The sequence below is a fragment of the Onychostruthus taczanowskii genome, unplaced genomic scaffold, assembly GCF_017590055.1.
Source record: "Onychostruthus taczanowskii isolate IOZ18803 unplaced genomic scaffold, ASM1759005v1 scaffold45, whole genome shotgun sequence".
Taxonomy (NCBI): Eukaryota; Metazoa; Chordata; class Aves; order Passeriformes; family Passeridae; genus Onychostruthus; species Onychostruthus taczanowskii.
In genome coordinates, this window is record NW_024502014.1 from 4254282 (window position 1) to 4262593 (window position 8312).

At 41.8% G+C, this 8312-nt stretch overlaps 1 long non-coding RNA gene across 1 annotated transcript; it reads right to left on the reverse strand.

Annotated features, from left to right (window-relative positions):
- Positions 1 to 216: 216 nt before the first annotated feature.
- Positions 217 to 7899, reverse strand: LOC121341160. The gene is made up of 3 exons (XR_005953390.1): positions 7704 to 7899; positions 1969 to 2160; positions 217 to 1015 (listed from the first exon to the last, which is right to left on the reverse strand). It is a non-coding gene; the product is annotated as an uncharacterized LOC121341160 (long non-coding RNA).
- Between the last annotated feature and the right edge of the window lie 413 nt (positions 7900 to 8312).

Genomic DNA, 8312 nt, shown 5'->3' on the forward strand with positions numbered 1-8312 from the left:
CCTATTCTGTTTCCATTTTTACACAGACTTTTCTGATTACTTAATCCAAAGCCACATCCTTCACTCATGGCTGCCAAAGCAAGCCACAGGCAAGAGGTGAGCTGAGTTGTGTTTGGTCAGTCCCCATGCAAGCTGTTCTTTCCTTTTTTTTCTTTTTTTTTTTTTCTTTTCCTGCTCTGTGGTTTACTTGCTCTTCTTTTTTTTCTTGGGTTTTTTTTTTTCCCCTGACTTTTGGCTTGTTTTGGGTTTTTTTCTTCATCATTTTATGTATGATCCTCTTGGTTTGGGTTGTTCTTTACCTACGTCTTTACATTGCACCTAATCACATTGGGCTGTGATCCCAAATTTGGGTCTGTGTGCTACTGGAATATAAATAATAATGTCTTGTTGCTTTGGTATGCAGTCAGGTTGGAATCTGCAACTCTACTCTGCTTGTGGGCACTACCCATTGCAAGACTGCTTTCTGAATTTTTGCCTGAAAGTGATACTGTGTGTAGTACAAATAACCCTGGCACAGCAAAATAATGAACAGCAGCAGCATAGGAAAAAATTCAGCTGTGCCAATGGTGAAAACATTTTCTTTCAGGAGTGAAATTGTGCTGTAAGTACTTGTTGGTTTGTTAGAAGTCTTGGGATGTGTAAATACAACTGATCACCTCTTAAGTTATTATTAAGGGAGTTTATTGGCGAGTCTGAGGTTAAAAAACCCCTAAAGCTCAAAGGATAAGGGAAACAGGTGCTTTCCCAGAGCCTTGGAAGTTATACTACAATCAGTTTTTTTCCTTCCCTTTGGGCTTAATAGTATACTAAAGTTGATATGTTATAGCTGTGGTAACATTTATAATAAGAAAATATGCAAATACAGCAGCAACATAATTTTTCCATACTGCTTAGCAAGTAAATGGTTGTGTACAGAATAGCCTTCAATCCTGTAAGCATCTTTCTGTCAGAGGCAGCTCCTGTTATTTATGATAGCAATAAAACCACTGATTATTATTGGACAAATTTCTCAGACCTGAAAAAAAAAAAAAACTTCAGACATTTTACTTCCAAATCTTTCAGTATGTAACAAAAGGTTTGAGGTTTCAGAAGTTTAGTCCCTGAGGATAAACAAATAAAGTTGTAAAGAGCACACCTTGCTAATATGATTGTTCCTTATTAGCATAATAGTTTTCAAATAAACAACCTGCTAATGTCTCTAATAAGCAATTACTCTGTGATGAAAACTGCAAATGGGGCCCACTGGTGGGTAACAGATAACAGTAAAATCTGTCAATAAAACAAATATTGTTCTGCCTGAACAGCTCTCTTCTTCACTTGAAGAGAACAGAGCTGCCTGGGTATTTTTATAGGCTGATGCTTGACAGCCAGATATGTTACAACACTGCTCCTCTGACGCTTTGTTGTGATATTACATGAAGTCTTTACTCTTTATGGTGTGTTACAACAAAATAAGGCAGAGATCTTCACTTATTTAGAGCTACCTACTCTTGAGTCCAGTAAAACCACAGTAGGAAGAATGCTGGCCCAGGAATAGGGATTTGACAGATCAATAGAGTTTGCTTTCTTTCATAAAAGGAAAATGATAATTAAAAATTTGGAGTCCATCCTGTCTCTGAAACATGCAAATGAATGGAAGTAGCATCTCAGGACTCTTTTCTTCTTGCTATTCTAAATAATTTTCAGTGGCAAAAAGGTGTTAAATGCATGCAATAATCACACTTTCCCAAACATTGAAAAAAAAGTCATAACTTTTCAAGCATGGTTGACAAACTATTTTCAAAACATTTGCAGTGTAATTGACATATACTTGCCTAGTTGCTCTACCATTGATTACAAAGCTCTGTTGTGCTTGCTTTGGTCCCTGTACTTCTGCACTCATTTTCCCAAACTCATTTTTCATTTAGTTTTCAAGAAATAAGGGTATGGAATATGAGAAAATCACAAATCCCCAAGCCTGGTCCTTACCAAATTCCGTGGTGAGTATGAGGGTTTTATTTTATATATAGCTTTGTAGAAATAGGATCATTTAAAGGAAAATCTTGAGCAATTCTTATCTTTGTTCCACTCTGGGCTGACATCATGGTAGGAAAACGCAAGGAATGTACAGTAAAGCCTGGTGTGGGAAGAAGATCTTGACAGAAGGATGATTAATGGTGTCTGAAAGAGGGAAAACAGTTATGTAAGAAATACAGCCCATGAGTCTGAAACTGAAGAAACCATCACAGGTGCAGGCTGTAAACAGGCCCCAGAGGGAAGAATATTGGTCTTTTAAAGGTGGACTCTGTAAACAAACAGACGAGGCATAGGAAATATCCTTCCATATAAATTTTTATGGTACAAATAAGTACATGGAGCACATAAGCACTGTAAGTTTTATAAACTCAAAGAACATCCATATTGCAGTAAAGTGCACAAATAGTACCACAGTGTAAATTTATATAGCGTGAGGCAGATGTGTGGTCTGATGGCTTAGTTTGTTTTTCTGTCTTTAGCAAATGACATGATTTCTGTGTCTCTGGTTTTGTTTTGTTCCATTTAGCTGCTCTCAGCTACATAATTGTTCTTTCAGCTTGTAAATATTATGGTCAACCTCCAGCAAAGTTTAGATGAGGCCAATCAAATGTAAACAAGTGTGTCTGCACCAATGATGTGAATAAGCAAAGTCATCTCTTGTGATGTTTCCTCCCCCTTTTCTTACTCCCCTGGGACTGCAAGAGCTTTATGGAGCCTGTTGTGGTACTGCAGAGCCTGGGGTTCCATTTAACTGCCTGTCTGGGATTGTTTTTTCTATTTTTCCCAGATATTTGGTGTTGAATTTATCCAGAGGATAAATAAATGGACCAGGATCACCTCTGGGGAACATGTCACATCTGCCCTTGCTTCTGCCCTGCCCTAGGGTGTTTGCCTGCAATATCAGCACAAAGTTAATACACGTGTGAGGTGCAGTGCAGGGGCCCAGCAGGGCTGAGGGTGAGCAGACTCCTGAGGAGCTGCAGCCTGATGCAGGGCTGTGACACAGAGGGGTGGCAGTGCTGCTGGCAGAACCCCTGTGCAGCTTCCCAGCAGAGCTCAGCCCCTGGGCTGCTGTGCCCTGCAGCAGGGGCTGCCTGCAGCACAGGGCTCTGCCTGGTGGCTCTGGCAGGGCTCTTACTGTGCCAGGGCCCCAGGTGCTTCAGTCACCAAACCCTCTGGGTGAAAGCCTGTGCATTAAAAAGGTGCATATGGATCAAATTTTATCCTTATTGTTACCCCATTATTACCCTGAATGTGATCTTTAGGTTTTCATTCCATGTTGCTCTACTGTCACTGTGCATCCCCAAACCTGCACGACATGGCAGGCAACACGGTGAGTGCATCCCATGGGCTTTCTGCTGCAAATGCAAGAAAGCAGGTGGGTTTTCTCTGCATGCAACCTCCTCCCCTTGCTTTGGAGCCTCTCACTGTTGTGCACTGAACACAGGCCCTGCCTGTTCCCCTGCATCCAGTCTTTACCTGTCTCCCACCCCAGTTTTGTGTCTCCAAGTGCCCAAATCCTGCTGTAGCTTTTTGCAGCTGTAGCAGTTCAACACTACTGCCAGCCTGACATTCCACACCTCATGCTCCCATAAGCAGTGCACTGTTGGGTCACAATTTTTGGTTAGATATGAATTAACCTTTAAGGAAAAAACCCACCAAAGTAATGACAGCAATGCTATTGATCTCCTGGGAACGGAGCCTGGGAGGTGTCTGACATTTTACATTGTTATCTATGGGAGAGGAAGGAGCTGGGCTGTTTTTTCCCACAAGAAATGTATCTATTTTTGAGAGCAAAGTACTTTCTTTGCCATGGGACCCAAAACCATTTTCATTCACTGACTCACAGTCTCTGGAGGCCTTTTCCCTGAGCTTAGGAGGCAAATGCTTAGTGGTTTGCAGATGGAAAAGTGACAGCCCAATTAGCTAAAACTGTTAATGTAAAGGTAAAGATGTTACCTGTTTACAACTATCTTGGCTTTGAGAATCAAACAGTCTCCACCAGCCTCAATCCTCTGTTTTTACATAGAGTTGCTGTAGGTTTGGTCATAATAACTATTGGGTGAGAATCTGAAAGCAGTGTATCAACAGCATATGATTTATTCTGTGGTTCTTGTGCAGAAAGCCAGAGTATGATTTCATGCTTTCCTGTTTCTCTTTTTGTCTTCTTATGGTATGAAAATCATTATTAGTTATTTTCTATTAAATTTTTCCAGTAGCCTATTTGCTTAATTATGGATGAATGTTTGTTGATGAATTTTTCCTTTCCAAGAGACAATCTCACTAAGACCCAGGCAGAAATGACAGGAAATGTATTTGGACAATGTTCACTTTGTTCTTGTGGTGTATGGCAGAGCCAGTATGGGTCAGCTTGGCTGCTCCTGGCCTCAGACTGATCCACAGGATGCTTCCATGTGTGGTGCTATTTATTCTTTGAATGATGAGGAATGTCTGTAAAGCATTCATGGTCCAAACAGCTGAAAACTCTCTGCTGCATCTCTGCAGGGTCTGAGGGTGGATCCACATCTGCCTTGTCCACATGGAAGGACAAGACTTGGTGGCAAATGTACTCTGGGAGCTGCCAGTGTCCACACAGGCTGGAAGTTTTGGCAGGCATGGGACACTGGCAGCTGGGACCAGACATCTAAACACGCTTTTCTCTTTCATTCAGAGATTGCATAGGGACTGTTTAACCTTTAGACAAAGCCTTTCTAAATAAAATGCTTTACCAAAGGAAGAAAATATTAAGGAAAGAGGTATAACAATATTTAGAATTCTTCCACATTGCAAAATCTGTGTGAGGAACTTCAGAAGAGCTACTACCAAATATGCCCAATAGCATTTCTTAATATTTTAAATGTATATACCTAATCAGCTCTTTAACTTGTGCTCCAGGCTTAGTGAAATGGAAAAAAATATTTTAAAAATTGCCTGAAGGGATGAAGTCCCTTGGTATTTATTGTAAATGCACTGCTTTGCTCTTGTTAGGAGCTTTCATTAGTTTGAATTGTCTGTCTTAATGCAGCTTGTAAATTACTGACAGTAAAGGAGATTCCAAAATGGCATGTGTTACCATGGAATACATTTACTGTTAATATATAATAAAGAGGTAACATATATCCTGAAGTCAAAAAGGAACTTCAGATTTCTTATTCAGAAGATGATATCTTAATTGAGCTCACCTGAGAGATCACTGGGTAATGTTCATGTGATGTTTTTGCTTAAGGTGTGTCTGTCAGGTGCAGTTGGTTGTTTTGAAAAACATAGCAAAGAATTTCAGTGCAGTGAAACCATTTTGCTGTCTGCTCACCACAGGTCATGTTTTCTGTTGGCTTTCTGGAGCTTGGTGTGACAGGCTGTGCCACAGTAGTGCAGAGGGTCCACAAGCTTCTGTATCTTGGGGCACAGAGGCAGCAGAGCTACAGGACACCACTCTGGAGTGGGATCCTGGCTGGGTTGTAACCTACCTTATCTAACAACTGAGAGCTCCTTGCACTACATTTTTGATGCTGGTGGGCAGACTATGGACATGCAATGTGCTGAAGGTGTGGACAGGACTGGCAGTCACTACCTTGTGTCTTTGGGGAAGAATTCCAGTCTGTAAATGACCTGCTGCAGCTGATTTTGTGCTTTTTCCTCCAATTCTTTTGAGTCAGTCTCATGTGCAGAATGTCTGCTCAAAATCCTTCTTACTGATGTTTCACGGTCTCTTATTTCCATTATTTGACTAAATGGAGATCTTGTACCTGATGCAGCATTAAGAGCAGGTCTTATAATAATCAGTAGTTTTAGCAGCTCTTTCTATTCTCCCTGCTTTTGTGGCTTATTATAAAAGTGTCAATCTCTCACTGCTATCTAACAAACAAACTTCTGCCCTGGATCCATTTCCTCTTGGGCAGTTTGCCAGGAATAACAAATTAAACTCCAGCTCTCAGTTTAAGAAGTTTCACTTCACTGAGTAGAGTTCAAGTACAGTCTATTATCCTGACTAAGTGATAGAGGAGTCCTTTGATGTTTGCTTCTTGAGTGGTTTATACAAGCCAGGGCTTCCTGTAGGAAAAAGAGCTTCAGCTGAAGGAAATACTTGATTGATCAGGTAACCTCTTCCTCTCACTCTTTCTTGAGAGTGTCTGAGTGCCCAATGACACACACATGCAGAGATACAAAGAGAGACCCAGTATAGTCTCCATCAGAAGTCACACAGTTTGATGATGTTTCTCAGTTTTTCAGGTGAGAGGGACCATTCCTGCTCCTTCCACCTTCCTGTTCCCCACTGCTTTCCCCACAGCAGCTCTGGTGGTCCACCATGGCTTGTTCAACCCACTTAACTTGTAAGACTTCACAAACAAAATCAAGTGTTAAGGGGACAGAGAAATAACATTATGTTGGAACAGAAGTCCTCCCTCTGCACCTGCCAGCCAGCAGGTCAGCCTGGCTGTGACACTGAGCCATGCACTCAGGGCTCCTCAAGAGCCCTCTGCCCTTCAGCTGGGTTCCACTCTGAACTCTTTCTAGAAGATATTGGTTTTCTCCTTTGATCACCAGGGGCTGCATTCATTTCATCACATAAAATGATTCAGTGCTGGGTTTTTTCCCTCTGTAAGAAGGTACAGTGATGCTCTCCTCCCAGTAATTCTGGCCTGGAAGTTTGAAACAAAAGCAGAAGTTGGCTAGAATATATTGAGGGAAAACAGGAAATGTGCAGTGCAAGCTGGTCAGAGCATAGGGCTCAGCTAAGAACAAAAAGGAAAGGAAAGAGCTACCAGCAAACCTTGCATTGGCTGAGTTGTTTCAAGATATCCACTTTTCTGTGGTCAGTGGTAGTGAACTGCTGTGCTTGGATTTCTGAATCTGAGTATTTAAAAACTCCCTTTGTTAGCTTGTCACTCACAAATAATTGGGGTATTTTTTTCTGTGCCAATTAATGTTCATGAAGACTTTGCTTCTCCCTGATTCTTTAGAGGTGTGGCCACAACAGGTGGTGGGTGCAGCATTGATTTCCTGTCCACCTTGGAGCACCTGGGCACAGAAGTGACTTGCAGAACTCTTGCCCCTAACCAAGGGGACAGCTGAACAGCTTGTGAGGAGCACTGCAGTGCCAGAAGCAGCTGTGCTAACAGTTCAGTGTTACAGGGGAGGTCTTGCTCCCCTTCTCAGCTCCTGGCCTTGCAATTCTGCTAAGAAAAGATCAGGAAAGTTCTGCTTGCTACTTTCTTTGACTTGGGTGTTGGGTGTCAGGCAGATACCTACTGAGCTGATTCAACTCACTAACTCAAAAGAAAATCATCTCCATGTAACATTGTCACCATTGGCTGGAAGGAGGGCATGAGGAGATTTGGAGGCAAACAGCCTTTATTTTGCAATTAGATGTTGCAATACCTGTGGATATTGCATGCTCCACAGTGTTGCAAGAGTCCCTTGAACAGAATTAATTGAATTTGGTTTGTAAAAGCTTGTCTAAAGTATGGGTATTGGAAGTTGTGAAATTACCTGTTATTCAGTGCATGCAAAGCAATCCTATACTATTTTATTACAACTTATTTTTGGATAGTGTAGAAGCAGCTTTTCCTTCAGCTATAGCTTTCCCTTCAGCTATATCCATGCATGAAACCCTTTTAATCCCAAACACCCAGACTCTCCTGACATCCTCTGTTATATAGAGAAGCACTTTAATAAGGTCTAATTACCTGTAGAAATGCACATGTTGAGACCTCAGTGTTTCCTTGCTTTGGAGCCTGATGTAACAGCTGGTTTCAGAGTACCCTGTGGATGTCTGAATAAACATGGGAGTTGTCTTTTTCCCACAAGTTATTTGCTGTTACTATCCACTTTTCAAGATCTGGACTCCCATCCCAGAGAACTTTGGAAACGTTTGTGCATGAAGCCCCAGGAGTTTGTCCCATGTAATGGACACTGATGTTTTCCAATCAGCAATGTTATTTTTAAGCTCTGCCATGTCACATTATCTTATTGCTTCACAGACCCCGTGACTGCTTGAGCCTGCAGACAAATCTAGCACAGGCCAGGGGGAGGGTAATTCTTCCTTTTTGGTCTGCCCCCTCCCCACTTACATCCCAGAGGTCTATTTCTATCTGGGAGTGGAGGCTGAGAGGCCAGTTGTCCATATGTGAGTTTATGTGACAGTGCCTCTGTGAATCCAGGCAGCCTAGCTGCCTTCTCTGAAACTCTCCTGTAACCCACGGTGCTTCTTCTTCCCCTAGTGAGACTTTTGCCTGTAAACAGCTGTAAGTTTTCTTGGGAATCATTTCTAAAGCAGTCATAATTTTCCTGTTGTA